This window comes from Pan troglodytes, chromosome 3, assembly GCF_028858775.2.
Source record: "Pan troglodytes isolate AG18354 chromosome 3, NHGRI_mPanTro3-v2.0_pri, whole genome shotgun sequence".
Classification (NCBI taxonomy): domain Eukaryota; kingdom Metazoa; phylum Chordata; class Mammalia; order Primates; family Hominidae; genus Pan; species Pan troglodytes.
In genome coordinates, this window is record NC_072401.2 from 188381644 (window position 1) to 188398019 (window position 16376).

The following is a 16376-nucleotide window of genomic DNA, read 5'->3' on the forward strand; positions in this document are numbered from 1 at the left end:
ATAGAATAGCACAGACTGGGTAATTTACAATGAACAGAAATTGCTTGGCTCACACTCTTGGAAGCTGAGAAGTCCAAGACTGAGGGCCCAGCATCTGGCAAGGGCCTTCTCTTTATCAGCATTCCACGGTGGAAGGTGAGAGGGTGAGAGAAGGCAAGAGAAAGAACAAGAGGAGATTGAACTTGTGTTTTTATAAGGAACCCACTCCCTCCATAATAGCATTAATCTGTTCATGAGGGTGATGCCGCCATGCCCAAATACCTCTCCCTAGGCCCCACCTCCCAACACGGCCACCTTGGGGATCATGTTTTCAACACCTGAGCTCTGGGGGACACATTCAACCCTCAGCAACTATAAAAGACACCGAGATCTCTCCTCGCTCTCTCTCTCATAGTCTCTCCTGTTATTCACTCTGGGGAAAGCCAGAAGCCCACGTGATGAGGAATGGAAGGCTTCTTCTAACAGCCACATGAGTGAGCTAGAAAGTGGGTCCCCAGCCCTAGCTGTACCTTCAGATGACTGCAGCCCCAGCAGACATCCTGACTTGTGCCCTCATGAGGGCCCCTGAGCCACATCACCCAGCCGACCACGCCCAGACCCCTGACCATCAGAAATGATGGGAGTTAACAAATGTTTGTTGTTTAAATTGCTATGTTTTGAGGGAATCTGCTACTCAGCAATTGATAAAGAAATTTGGAATAAATTATTATTGGCTATTAATAAAATATTATTGGCTTTCTACCAATAATGTTATGAGGATGAGAAAACACTTGGTAAACCATTAAGGACTACCACGAATGTTAGAACCCTGTGCATAGCCTGGAAGAAAATGTATAGAATAGTTCTATCCAAAGACTCTATGTGATGATGGGAATGTTCTATCTATGCTGCCCTGGGTGGCACTACTGAGTACCTGACATGTGGCTAGTGCAAAGTGAGGAACTGAAGTTTTAATTTTATTTAATTTTAATTCATTTAAATTTAAACAGTTATATGTAGCTAACGCCTACCATTTTGGACAGAGCAGGTCTAGAGACTTTCTAAGCCAACAAATGACTTGCAAAATCTGGTCAGTGGGAATACAGCACATACAGCTTGTGGGCATGTTTTCTTCCCCCATTGTGACTTTTCTAAAGGAAGACTTGTGTTATTTATGAGGCCCAGAAGCGATGGATTGAGTTCCATTGAACAATTATTTCCTTCCTGGTTTAAAAAAGAACTGTGCATTTTGTAAAACTGGGTTTTCTGAGACCTCAGATTTCTCTTTGTGTGTACATGTTCAATTTATCAGACATGAAATTATGGATTCAGTGGACTGTCTCACCCAACTGGCTAATTTGCATGATTAATTGAAGAGGCATGCAATGCAACTGTGCCCAGTTTCCTTAACCACACCGGGCACTGCTGATTCATCCACCTGGTGGATGAGAACGACTTCAAACCTGAGGGCTTGTTGGCCACACTCTATTTATTCAATGATGTCATCTGGCAAATATGCAACACAAAATACAGCTTGAATGGCACTAAGCTACTGGTGGTTATAGCTAAACTTGACTAGAGATAGACTTCAGTGTATGCAAAATTGTATTAGAGCTTATAGGATAGCACGTATTTCATGCTGTTATCAGAGTAGGGAGGTTGATTCTAGATTTGCTTTTTCTTTTTTGTTGTTGTTGTTTTTTCTGAGACGGAGTCTTGCTCTGTCACCCAGGAGGCTGGAGTGCAGTGTTGTGATCTTGGCTCACTGCAACCTCCACTTCCCGGGTTCAAGCAATTCTGCTGCCTCAGCCTCCTGAGTAGCTGGGATTACAGGCACCCACCACCATGCCCAGCTAATTTTTGTATTTGTGGTAGAGACGGGGTTTCACCATGTTGGCCAGGTTGGTCTTGAACTCCTGACCTCAGGTGATCTGCCAGCCTCAGCCTTTCAAAGTGCTGGGAATACAATGATATATGTTGAGTTGTGCTCTGTAATAAAGCTAATGGTCACTTCAGTGTTGACGGCATCCCATCCCTCAGTCATGTCAAGTCGTGCCTTTATTCTCAAGCTTGCAGTCACATTATTACAAGGTAACCACAGCTGCTCTAGACATTCATCAGGGCGGGATGAGGGGCATCGGTTATCTCCACTCACGTAAAAAAGAAAAATTGCATCCTTACCGCACACTATAAACATAAACATTTTCTTGATGAATTAAAATGTAAAGCTGTAAGGCCAATTGTCAAATGATTTGGAAGAAAATATAAGAAAATAATGAATTTGGGACTATGGAAGGATTTACTATGTAAAACACAAAGTGTTTTTAAATTAAAGAAAAGATTAACAAATTCAATTACATAAAAATTAAGAATCTCTATTAAAATGTGAAAATATACAGACTGGGAGAATATTCATACAATACTGTATTATTCAAGCAATACTATATTATTGTATGAATACTGCGGACCACCTGAGGTCAGGAGTTCGAGATCAGCCTGGACGACATGGTGAAACCCCGTCTCTACTAAAAATGGAAAAATTAGCTGGGCGTGGTGGCATGTGCCTGTAATCCCAGCTACTGGGGAGGTTGAGGCAGGAGAATCACTTGAACCCGGGAGGCAGAGATTGCAGTGAGCCGAGATCGTGCCACTGTACTCCTTCCTGGGCGATAGAGATTTCATCTCAAAAAAAGAAAAAAAAAGAAAAGAAAAACAGGCAGAGATTAGATAGAAAAATGGAAAAAAATCATGAACCTATATTTCAGGAAGAGGAAATATGAATAGGGATTGTACATGCAGTGGGTTGAGTGGTGACTACCACAGGGACATGTCCTAATCCCCAGAACCTGTGAATCCTTTTGTGGAAACAGGGTCTCTGCGGATGTAATTAAGAATCTTGAAATGAGATCATCCTGGATTATTTGGGTGGGTCCTAAATCCAATGACAAGCATCCTTAGAAGAGCCATCCCTGGGAGAGACACTTGGAGGAGAAGGCCACCTGCAGGCAGAGGCAGAGACTGAGGTATGCAGTCACAAGCCAAGGAGCGTCTGGAGCCAGCAAGAGGTGGAGATGCAAGCAAGGATTCTTCTGAGAGCCTTCAGAGGAAGCACAGCCCCGCCAACACCTTGATTTTGGATTTCTAGCCTCCAGAACTGTGAGAGAATAAATTTTTGTTATTATTAAGCCACCCAGCTTGTGGTCATTTGTTATGGCAGCCCTGAGAAACTAATATAGTGTCTAAGAATAAATCATTGATTTTCAAGACAGGGTCTCGCCCTGTCACCCAGGCTGGAGAGCAGCGGCCCAATCACAACTCACTTGCAGCTCCTCCAGCTCCCCAGGGTCGAGTGATCCTTCCGCCTCAGCCTCTGAGTAGGTGGGACTATACGTGCATGCCACCACGCCTGGCTAATTCTAATATTTTTTGTAGAGATGGCTTTTTACTATGTTGCCCAGGCTGGTTTCAAACTCCTCAGCTCAAGCAACCCATCTGCTTCAGCCTCCCAAAGTGCTGGGACTACAGGTGTGAGCCACCATGACTGGCTGAGATAATTAATTTCACTAGCTATTAGAGAAATGTAATATCCTCTTACAAAAACTATACTGGCAAAAAAATCAAGATGTCATATCACAGGTGGTGAGGGTATGGGTCAACAGGAACTCATACAATACTGGTAGGACTGGAAGTTTGTGCAACTACTTTGGAAAACAATTTGATATTACCTTATAAAGATGGTAATATAATATAAAGATGCATGTATCTTATAATTTAGCAATTCTACTACTAGTTTTAGGAGACCCAAGATAAACTCTAAAACGTGTACACCAGGAAATATCTTTAAGAAAATTCACAGCAGCATTGTTGATAATAACAAAAACTGGAAAACACTCAAGTATCTAGCAACAGAATGAATAAATAATTTATACCATATTCCCATTATGAACTTTACACAGGGAAAATGAACGTGCTGTTGTTACATGTAACAATATGAATAATTCTTAGAACTATGAGGGAGTGGAAAATACAAATTGCAGAAAATGTGCCCAAACCAGCAAAACTAAACAATATGTTGCTTAGGGAAATATACAGAAGAGATAGCATATTTGCTTTTTTTTTTTTTTTTTTTTGAGACGGAGTTTCACTCTTGTTGCCCAGGCTGGAGTGCAACGGCATGATCTTGGCTCACCGCAACCTCTGCCTCCCAGATTCAAGCAATTCTCCTGCCTCAGCCTCCCCAGTAGCTGGGATTACAGGCATGTGCCACCATGCCCAGCTAGTTTTTTTTTTTTTTTTTTTTTTGTATTTTTATTACAGACAGGGTTTCTCCTTGTTAGGCTGGTCTCCAACTCCCGACCTCGGGTGATCCCCCAACTTGGCCTCCCAAAGTGCTGGGATTACAGGTGTGCGCCCAGCCCCAAGAGGATGAGGAGAGATACACAGGAAGGGGGTATATTCTAGTCCTGAGATGGGAAATGGGTTTCTAGTAGCTGGTATTTATTTTGTACATAACTTAAAAATATTTTATATGTTATTTAAAATATTTATCACTATTAAAATATCTAACATCAAAACAAAACAAGGCCGGACGCGATGGCTCATGCCTGTAATCCCAACAATTTGGAAGGCCAAGGCAGGTGGATTACCTGAGGTCAGGCATTCGAGACCAGCCTGACCAACATGGTGAAACCCTGTCTCTACTAAAGATACAAAAAAATTACCCGGACATGATGGCGGGCGTCTGTAATCCCAGCTACTTGGGAGGCTGAGGCCGGAGAATCACTTGAACCCGGAAGGTGGAGACTGTGGTGAGCTGAGATCGCTCCACTGCACTCCAGTCTGGGCTGGACAGAGCAAGACTCCGTCTCAAAAAATAAATAAATAAATAAATAAATAGATAGATAAATAAATAAGATAAAAATAAATAAAAGGAGAATGCTGGAAAATTGGACAGGGCCACATCGAGACCATCTGTAACCTGAAAGCTATCAGTGTGTCAGTTTAACACTCTTGACAAGTATATGAAGAAACAGAGTAGCAAGAATGGATATAACCTCCAGCCTAGAAATGGAAAATGCTCTGCACATGTGTGGAAGTGAGAAGAGCTGTTATCGTGAGTAATAGAGAAATGGGCTATAGATCAGCTGGTAAGATAAAAGTTTTATCCATCACAAAAAAGCTTTTCTAGATGCTTAAAATCACAAGAGTCATGCTTTGAGTAAAGATGAATTAGTGCAATGAAGAGGAAAAGGCCATCATCAAGTGCTCTTGGAGAAAAAAACAGAAGTTGCAGAGGGTACAGCTGGAATACCTGCTTAGGCCTTTTAGCCAGCCTGCAGATCCATGTCGCCTGGTCACCTGACTGTGTTAGCTATTTTCAGTGAGTGAAGACGGGCAGAGTTCAATTTCTTACCTGTGTGCTTAGGTCTTCAGTACAAAACCTCAGGGCCTTGAGAGGTTTGCACTTTCACTGACTGGCTGTAGGGAGTTATCCTATTTGAAGTGCACCATCTGTTTGCAGTTGGGACCCTAACTGATACAAGCAGGCCTATTAATTATCTCTCCCAAACCAGCTGTTGGCAATTGTGGTAGTGGTTTCTTGGCAGCAGTTGCCATCCACTCTCTGCCTATATTCCTTGTAAACAAAGGTGTCTATAAAGCAGCAGCAGTTTTCAAAGGTGGCCTCAGACTTGTGAGAAATGCCAATGTCTGGGCCCCACCCAAGACCTAGTGAATCCCACACGTTGGGGTTGGGGCCAGCCACCTGCTTTAATAAGCCCTTCGGGTGCTGACGATAAGTGCTACAGCGTGAGAACCATTAGCAGAGGGGAATGGGGAGGAATAGGCAGCAGCTTGATGCTAGTAGCAGCTGAACATTTAACACAGCCTGAAGGGACAAGGGAAGGGAGGCGTTCCTAGAACCCAGGAAGAAAAAGTCAGATTGCGCCACCTTGAGAAAGCAGCCGTGTGCCACTGAAGGACACAGCCAGCCCCACGTAGCTTGCCAGGGAACAAATACCATGTCTTCACTAGCCTCCCTCCCTGCATCTCCCATCTGGGCTCCCACTGAAGCAAGGAAGAGCAGGAGGTGCATTGATAGGAGCAGCTCGACCCCCTTAGCAGATTGCAGAAGGGTGGAAGGTAGAGGCAAGCGAAAGGTATTAGGCCCTGCCATCCCTGCCTTTGGTTTAGCAGCCCACACTCAAGATTGAGAGTCGAGGGTGAGGCGATGGCGCCAGAGACAGCAACATAAACCCTGAGTGCTTGTCCCATTTTCTGATCTTATGCTAGGAGTAGCACCGTCTGAGTTGGATGACTGATCTTTATAGAATTTAATACTGCAGACATGGAAGAAGTGAGGAGGGAAGCTTAAAGACTAGGAAAAACATACTTCTTGTGGAAGGATTTCATATGGGGCGAGTCTCAGGGGATCATTATGCCATCATCTTAAGTGACTCAAGGCTGTTTCAACAATCTTCTAAACAGATTACTTTTTTGGAGATTAATGAATTGAGGGGTCCTGTGGAAGAGAGTCGTGTTAACGAGATCATCATCTAATTATTCTTCTTCTTTTTTTTTTTTTTTTTTTTGAGACAGAGTTTTATTCTTGTTGCCCAGGCTGGAGTGCAATGGCGCGATGTCAGCTCACTGCAACCTCCGCCTCCCGGGTTCAAGCGCTTCTCCTGCCTCAGCCTCCAGAGTAGCTGAGATTACAGGCAGGCGCCACCATGCCTGGCTGATTTTTGTATTTTTAGTAGAGACAGGGTTTTGCCATGTTGGTCAGGCTGGTCTTAAACTCCTGACCTCAGGTAATCCACCTCCCTCGACTCCTGACCTCAGGTAAACCACTCGCCTTGGCCTCCAAAAGTGCTGGGATTACAGGCATGAGCCACTGCGCCCGGCCCATCATCTAATTCTATAGCCCATACCCTCCCCACATTTGGCAATGAGGGGGGAAAATCCCTAAAATGATTGTGATAATTACTCTAGTCGCAATAACAGAGCAAAGGTAGCCCAGGGTCTAGTACCTTGAGTTCAGGAAATCGCTTGGTAGCTTATTGAGGGGATAAGCATTCACCACGTTCGTTTTGTGGATGAGTTATTACCAAACACCTAGAACTGTGATAGTCAGGAGCGACACGCTTTGTATCTTCCAAGAGGATTTTCCATGTAAGGGGATGTCTTAGGAGGTTTTGGTACTCCTACTAGCTTTCAGTGCTTTGCAGAGAGATGATAAACCTACAGTGTAAGCAGATAATATCACCACCTTTGGGAGATGTTATAAGAGCTCTAGCAACAGTTCCCTAAAGTCCTGTGCATTTCACATAATGGCTACAAATGATCTCATGAAAAAATAGGACCCCCTTAATTATTTTCTCAGGACCCCCTAAATTATTGATAGCGTAATATTCCAAGACTGGTGCCACCACCCCCTGGAGTCAGCTCCCAGGAAGGAAGGCCTTCTTGGGGTTCAGTATTTATTCATTTATTTTTGAGACAGGGTCTCTCTCTGTCATCCAGGCTGGAATGCAGTGGCATGATCTCAGCTCACTGCAACCTCTGCCTCCTGGGCTCAAGCCATCCTCCTACTTCAGCATCCCAAGTAGCTGGTACTGTAGGCATGCATCACTACCCCGGCTAGTTTTTGTATTTTTTGTAGAGGCAGGGTTTTGCCATGTTGCCCAGGCTGGTCTCAAACTCCTGGACTCAAGCAACCTTTGCACCTTGGCCTCCCAAAGTGCTGGGATTACAGTTGTGAGCCACCAAACCCGGCCCGGGGTCAGTATTTAATGTGTCCTATATGGGCAGGGCACCTGTGTGGATAAGCCCATCAAAACCCCATTGCTGAATCTTTAGTTTAATAGAAGTTACTGTTTCTTCACTCTTAACATTTCTTGATTTTTTTTTTTTTTTTTGGAAGGCCTCCTTAATCGTGTCTCTTAATGCCTCTCTGAAGTAAAGCGCATTTTGATTAAATAGCCATAAAATGCATTTACCCGTGCTTCATTTGGCAGTGGCTCTCTTATATCATATTGCTTGGATGTGAAATGAAAGGTTCTGGAAATGAGTTGAGTACTTTGACTGCAGAAGCCTAAATAACTGGACTACCTCTGTTTATTTTTTGGTTTTTTGTTTTTCTTTTTTGAACGTATGTGTGTCATCTCTGGTCTATTTATTTCTATTGTGAAGAGGCAATGTTGAGGTTATGCTGTACATTTAAGAGACTGAGATAAAGGTTGTATAAATATATTTAAGAGGCACACATTTTCTGGAAATATTCTAATTACAAGATATCCTATTTAGGTAAAAACGTATCCAATATGCCTTTTGATTGTGTATATGTGTTTTGAAAAGGTTTAGCTGTGGGAACATTCTCGATTCCCTTTATGTCCAGATATTTCCTGTTGGATAGTTATTTTTGAATAGTGGTTTTATTTTAGTGTGTGTTTTAAATATAGTGATTGTATTAAGAGGGATAACTTTTTGGTAGACTTTAGTCTGCCAAGTCAAGTGAATCCATTTCTGAAAATCTTCAGGATTCTTTTTTTTTGAAGCTTAATGTTCTTCTGAAAAGGATGAGAAGTTTTTGAATTCCACTATGCCGGCCATCTGTGTTTGCTATTGCAATATATTCCAAATGTTTATTCTGTAAAACTTCAGTATTTTCACAATTAGCTATGGGAATATTCAACAGGAAGCAAGAGTAGTGGTGTAAACATCACGGTGCTTAGACCACCGAGCATCACCCTCTCACGTGCTGCTCCGCCCAGGCTGTGCCCACGGGACACGGTGACTGTGATCCAGACGCTTCTGGAAAAGGAACAAGGCAGGCGCGGGATCCAGGAGAGTGGCCATGAATACGTGCTATGTTCATTAAGCAGCAGTTCCACAACTAATTGTGTCACTGTGATCATTATCTTGGCATGCTGCACTGATTCATTTTTGGACACGATTACATAGCCAAATATAGAAAGCTAATCTGAAATACCCACTTAAAAAAACCCCCGAATAATCCATGGTGAATGTTTTTATGCATTTTATGAAATTACCTTCCAGTTGTATTTAGGCTCAGATCTGACTCTTGCTTGGCTAGGTTCATATTGCATTTTTCATGTGCCAAGACTCCCTTTTTAATGCATCTACCTGGGAATTATTCGTGGAAACTTCATGGAAAGATTGTTTTGCTGAAGAATACAAATGATAGGGCAAGAACGTGGGCTTTGCCATCAGACACACCGAGGTTAGACTGCCACTTGGGACTTGGGACAAGTTACTTAACAGTTCCCAGCCCCAGTTTTCTTATCTAAAAATGTACATAATAATAGTTACCTAATAGGCTCGTATTGACTGAACATATGTAAGCACCTAATAAAGTCTGAGACACAGCAATTACTCCAACATAGGTTCCAACTTTCTCGATCCTGTATGTATTTGTTACCTATTGACTGTTGTAAAACGTATTCAAATTCTATTTGAGCAATAACCTAAAAGTCTTCTTTATATCTTTAAAAGGCATAGATTAGATAATTGTTATATAGGAAATTTGATCTCCTGGCATAATACAACTCTTCAAGCTGAACTCTAATAAGCTTTCTTCCATAGATTTGGGTCTTTCAACTATCTTATCCCTGTTATCAGTGTTTCAGATAGGGCCATTTGGATGCAAATTAGCCAGAAAATGAACTCGGGAGAAGTGTTCATTTAGAGACCAATATTGTAGTACTCTGATCCAAAGAACTTTGTCACAAAATGGGATCACGCAAAGGTCAGTAGTAATAAGACAAAAACATAAATCAAAGTAGAATCTTCCTGTAAATTAATAGTAGTACACTCAGCTATCATCACATCAATCAGAATTATTTATTACGATGTCAATAAGTAGTATAGTATCTCTTGGTTTCTTCATGTTTCATAGTTTATGCAATTGCAAATACTTTATAACGTAACCCTCTGCAGTGTAACAAGAATCCCATTGTTTAATAAATATCTATTCACTTTTCCACCTTCAGGACATTCAGGAGCACATATACGTTCTCACTTTACTACTGATCTTACAATGTTTATTACTGTTAATTCTTTATTCTTCTGTGCTTGTGGTTTTTGGACTTTATCAGACATCAGAACCACCCAAGGGATTGTTGAAACACAGGTTGCTGGTTCTTCCCACCCACTCAGATTTTCAGAATTAGGAGGACTTAATTGGGGCCTCACAATCTGCACTTCTCACGAGTTGCTGGGGATTGCTGATGCTGCTGGTTCAGAGACCAGGCTTTGATTTGAGTCCTACCAAGTCTAGTATTCTAAACTATCATTTTAAACATATAATTATGGGGAAGTTTTTATGACTTGGTTGAGGTAGAAGAAGATGATGTATTTGTGGAAGCGAAAAGGTGTAAGGTGTGCTGAGAAATGCTTAACAACCAGCTCTGGAGTGGGGGTAGGGGAAGGGAATCGGAAGGGAGAGCTCTCATAACTGTGGTGCAGCTATTCCCACCACGGCTGACCTGAGACTATCAACGTAACCTCTGCATGCGGAGCTGGGAAGAGTGTTTTCCACAGTCGCGGCGATGAGCTGGTGGTTGCTGGTTCTAGCACACCAGTGAAACGAGCTGTGGTGTTATTATAAAAGCAAATGAGAGGAAGAGATGGTAATGAGCATTTGTTTTCTGAACAAGCACAAATAAACCCTCACAATAATTGATGTTTAGTAGGCTACAAAACAAGCCTCAAAAAATATCAAACTATTAATAGAATATTGACTATTTTCCTTATATAATTGTCTTGCTGGACCCTTATTAACTCCAACAGGATGGCACCAGGTTTGAGAGGCCGAGGAAGAGACCCCGAGCCAGCAAATGAAATATGGGGTTGATCGAAGGGGACTTACATACAGGGCAGTGCAGTGATGGCAGGTGGATGGGAGAACTGCTGCCACTGAAGGAAGCGTGTGGTTTATATGCGTGCAGGAAGCGTGTGGTTTATATGCGCGCAGGAAGCGTGTGGTTTATATGCGCGCAGGAAGCGTGTGGTTTATATGCGTGCAGGAAGCGTGTGGTTTATATGCGTGCAGGAAGCGTGTGGTGTATATGCGTGCAGGAAGCGTGTGGTTTATATGCGTGCAGGAAGCATGTAGTTTATTTAGCACCTTCACTTAGCACCCTTCCCCTGCAACCCCCATGTGGCAATCCTCATTTAACCCAAAAGGCCTCAATCCCTTCATAAAGCCCATGTTCCATGGGATGTGCTGGGGCTTAGGTGTTCCTCATAGATAAGGAATGAATTTCGGAGTTCAGCACTTTGGGATTCCTTACTTCAGAGCGCCACACACACATTCAGGTGTGTCTGCCATACAGGGTCATTCTCAGGTGTGTTAAGTTATTGCTGTCAGGTGCATCTACCATGCAACAATGCAATTCACAAGATAACTTTTTAAAATTTAGAAGGCAGATTCTGGTTCCAAATAATATGTAGCACGTACACTCTACTCGATGTCTCTCCCACTGAACAGCAGCTGTAAAACTAAGACAGAATGCATGCAGCAGCTATTTGAGGATCCTGGAAAGTAAATAGTAGGAGGCAGAACACAGAAGATCAGAATTCAAGTAGCATTTAACTGGTAGTGAGTTTACTTTTTTTTTTTTTCCTTCTTTCACTCTCCCTGGCCAGCTCTGGAGTAAGGACAGGGAGCTCCAGAAGAACACTCTAGTCCAGCTCGAAGAGCAGGAAAGGGAATATACAATTCTTAGGCTATGGAAATTTCCTGTTTTTCTTTTCCTTTTCTCTGTTCCCTCATGCCCCAGTTTTATTTATTTTTATGAAGTCATGCTCTGTCACCCAGGCTGGAGTGCAATGGCACAATCTTGGTTCACTGCAACCTCTGCCTTCAAGGTTCAAGCAATTCTTCTGCCTCAGCCTCCCGAGTAGCTGGGATCACAGGCACCCACCACCACATCCAGCTAGTTTTTTTGTATTTTTAGTGGAGACCAGGTTTCACCATGGGGGCCAGGCTGGTCTGGAACTCCTGACCTCAAGTGATCCGCCCGCCTCAGCTTGCCAAAGTGCTGAGATTCCAGGTGTGAGCCACTGCATCTGGTCCCTCATGCCCCAGTTTTAGAGTTGAACTTATCTCCAAACCATGATCTCATTGGGAGAAAAATAAATGTTTTGCGTTGTAAGCCTCTGAGACTTGAGGGCTGTTTATTACTCTGGCACCAGGTGACTAATGCCTATTAGTTCACTGCAACATTTTGCTTCAATAGTGATGTTTGAAAAATGACATAAATGTCCATTAAAAAAGATGACTAAATACACTGTGGGATATTCAGATGCTGGAATAAAAGGTAGTTATATTGAATGAACAAAGGCCACATATGTCAAAATATGTAAGTATTAAACATAATGTTTATTCCAAAGCTTTCTGGAGAAGGCTAAATACAGTATAATAAAACATAATTTTACAAAATGTCAAATACTGTTTTGTATTACTTATGCATACATATGTAGTGAACTTGTTAAGATGTAAGAATAATTTTTTTTTTTTTGAGACATGGTCTTCCTTGTTGCCCAGGCTGGCGCGCAGTGCAGCAACCGTCGCAGCCTCAAACTCCTGGGCTCAAATGATTCTCCTGCCTCGGCCTCCCAAGTAGCTGGGACTACAGGCATGTGACACTGTGCCTAATTTTTTATTTTATTATTTCTTTTTTGTAGAGATGAGGTCTCGCTATGTTGCCCAAAATGGTCTCAAACTCCTGGCCTCAAGTGATTCTCCTGCCTCGGCCTCCCAAAGTGCTGGGATTATAGGTGTGAGTCACCACACCTGATCTAATATATTTATATTCAGAAAAGTGGTTACGTCTCCAAGGGGAGTGAGAAGAATGAGATTGATGAGTGGGTAACAAAGCTTCTTATCTATAATGTTTTGTTTCTTAGAAGAAGAGGAATAGATGTCAAGATTTGACAAAACTAGATGATGTGACAAAACTAGATGATACTGTGTACCATTCCATATACTTTTCTGTATAGTTGGAGTTGTTCATAGCACAGCGAAACATATTTCAAACAAAGTAGCTTCCTTTAGTAATGTTTTGGTGACAACTTATTAGCTCCAGCAGTTTTCGGTGTTGGCAGATGAGTGACGCTGGGATTTTGAGAGTCTCACTGATTAAAAAACAAAACAATAGCAATAAGCATTCAAAACCATCTGCAGCTTAGGCTTATATATCCAGCACGGACACAGACATTGAGTTGTGTAGTGACAATAAGGATTCAGTACCCATGATTTCTTCTGTTTTGAATGCAGATTCACTTAATTGGATGGAAAATTTGATTATTTCTGTAAAAATGCTTGAATAGACTTGAGAGCTTACACATGAAGCCCAATTTTTCTTCCATTTTAAAAAAATGGAGCCAAGAAAAGAGAATAGCTGGTGTAGGTAGGTGTGATTATTTCAAAACTTCAACCACTTTCTTCCCTCCCCTTCAATAGGAAGACAAGGGTATGAGAACTGCTTCTAAAACCCAATTGTACAACAGAATAATCTGGAGAGCTTTAGAAAGGTACAATTGTCCAGGCCGCATCTCAGCTCTTACTAAATCTGAATTTCTCAAATATGAAGCAGAGAATCTTTATTTTTACAAAGGCTTCCTATAGTTACTGTCAATTCCAAGGAAACAAAATCCCCCGAACCTTTTTTTTTCCTTAACTTTTATTTTAGGTTGAGGTGTACATGTGCAGGTTTGTTATGTAGTTAAACTTGTGTCATGGGGGTTTGTTGTACAGATTATTTCATCATCCAGGTATTAAGACTAGTATCCAATAGTTATTTTTCCTGATCCTCTCCCTCCTCCCACTCTCCACTCACTAAAAGGCCCCAGTGGGTGTTGTTCCCCTCTATGTGTCCATATATTCTCATCATTTGGCTCCCACTTATATGTGAGAACATACGATATTTGGTTTTCTGTTCCCGTGTTAGTTTAAGGACAATGGTCTCCAGCTCCATCTATGTTGCTACAAAGGACACGATCACGTTTTCTATGGCTGCGTTGTATTTGATGGTGTGTGTGTACCACATTTTCTTTATCCAGTCTGCTATTGGTGAGCATTTAGGTTGATTCCATGTCTTTGCTATTGTGAATAGCGCTGCAATGAACATACGCGTGCATGTATCTTTACGGGAGAATGATTTATATTCCTTTCGGTATATACCCAGTAATGGGATTGCTGGGTCTAATAGTAGTTCTGTTTTTTAGCTCTTTGAGAAATCGCCATACTGCTTTCCACAATCAAACCTCCTTTTCTTGATTTGCCACTCACTGCCGGCTGCGGTCCAATTAACTTATTGTATAAAAAAATAACCAATGCTAAAAACAAAGCAAACCAAGCCATATCAAATAATAACACTATCTATAAATTGATTTGTGCACGTGCTATAAACTTTGGTGAATCTGTTAAGAGGAGAGCAAACCAGTTACAGAGTTACCCTGCTGAGCCCTGGATTCTGAGTTTTATTTAAGAATGAATTATGTAAAGGATTTCTTTGCAGCTGTGCCAAGAGCATTGCATTCCCTGGTTTGGAAGCTTTCTGTCAAAAGTGTGCACCATAACTCTTCTCTTCAAGGTGTTGGGTATGAAAATGCAAAGCTTAGGAGAGCATTGTTTTGTCAGCTGATGTCTTTCAGACTGAAATTATTGTAACAATAATGATTTTACGGGTTTTTAAGGAAGGTATTTGTGTGCTCTTAACTGAAAATGTGTTGTGGCTATTTATTGAAATGTTAATATGTATTTATCATTAAAACTTAAAACTTACATGCTAACTTTTTATTGAGGGGTGTGTGTGTGTGGGTGTGGGTGTGTGTGGTGTAACCCCAGGGAAGCAAAAATGAGGATAAAAGAAAAAAGAGGCAAAGAAGAAGGGAAGCAAATATATAAGAGTACATCGCTGACCAGCTGGAATTCTTCTAGAAAACGCAGCTGGCTGCCAGGTCAGCAGGGATATCATCTGAGAGGTGACATGAAATCATTGCGTCCTGGAACAATGTTAGCAAGAAGGAAGGGTAAATAATCGGCCAGCCCCTTCCTGTCTCTCTTCCCCCACTGGTCAAAGTTTGCCTCACTTCCTGCTTCTCTTGCTGGGGCCCTTTGGGCAGCCTGACTAATAGAGCCTCAGTATGCCAAGCACACGAGTGTGCAGGTGCAAGTTACGGCCCCCCTGGCAGCAGCCTGCAGCATGTAGGCAGCCAGGTGAGCAGGTGCGCTCTAGTGATGACCTACAAACTCCAGGTGGGAGGACAGGCCTATAGTCCGAGGCATGAAATGAGGTGCTTGGATCATGCCAGGAGTGAATTAGAGGACTGGAAGCAGCTGCTTCAATGTGCCTGACCGATAAGTAGGAGTGTCCTAGAACTACTGGCCTCCACCACGAAGAGGGTGATGAAACTTAATGAGCTTTCTTAACCAAAGCTCCCTGTAGCTGTGGTCAGTGCCAGCTGGCCTTCCCGGTGGGTCTTCAACAGCACTGAGCAAAAGACAACGGCCAAGCCAATCCAGGGAGGCACACACCGAGAGCAGACGGTGTACGACATGATACTCGGTCATCTTATCATGCCAGAAAGAAAGGAGGCTGCCAAACTTGGGTCGTGTCAAAAGGACACAAGAGCCAATTTGAGAACTCCTGTTGGTCAAAAATGGGGCAATTTCAGCAGCAAAGAGAATGCGTGCAGTGGATTACAACATATCAAATATGTGAAATAAAAATTCAGGAGACAATAGTGATATTCCAAAAAATGAATTGAAGATAAAACTTTAGAAAGGGAAAAAAAGGCATCTATCTTGCCTTCCCTGTACTTTCTTTCAGGAAAACCAGATAGTGGATGAGCAAAATTCTTTCCTTGTAATAGAATCCCAGTTTACAAATGCAGGAGGAATGAGAGCCTCTTTGAAACATTAGGTAAAAGGTTGAAGAGAAACCTTATAACGGTGGGGCAGTCGGACAATACCTGAGCCCACTGATGAATCCTGTCCCTAAAAGGGGGATAGACAGCTGCACATAGGATGTCCTACCTCCTATGAGGTATTAAAGCCTGAAGACTGAGCCTGAATCTAACTAAGCATCTTGATCCAGCAGTTGATAGAAAATGTGAGGGATCGAGGAACATATCAATTGACTCACTAAGGATACAGTCTCCCAAACTCAGAATAAGGGAAATCCTAAAAGACAAAATAACCCATTTTTGAACAAAGGCATAGAGAAAAATGGGAGTAGGTGAAAGGGGAGGGGAGAAAGTAAAATATTTAAGGAGAGTTAGAAAACAAACTGAATACAATGTTAGGATCTTGTTTGGATTTTGATTCAAACCAATTTTTAAATATGTTTTAAAGAAAATTTGGAAAAACA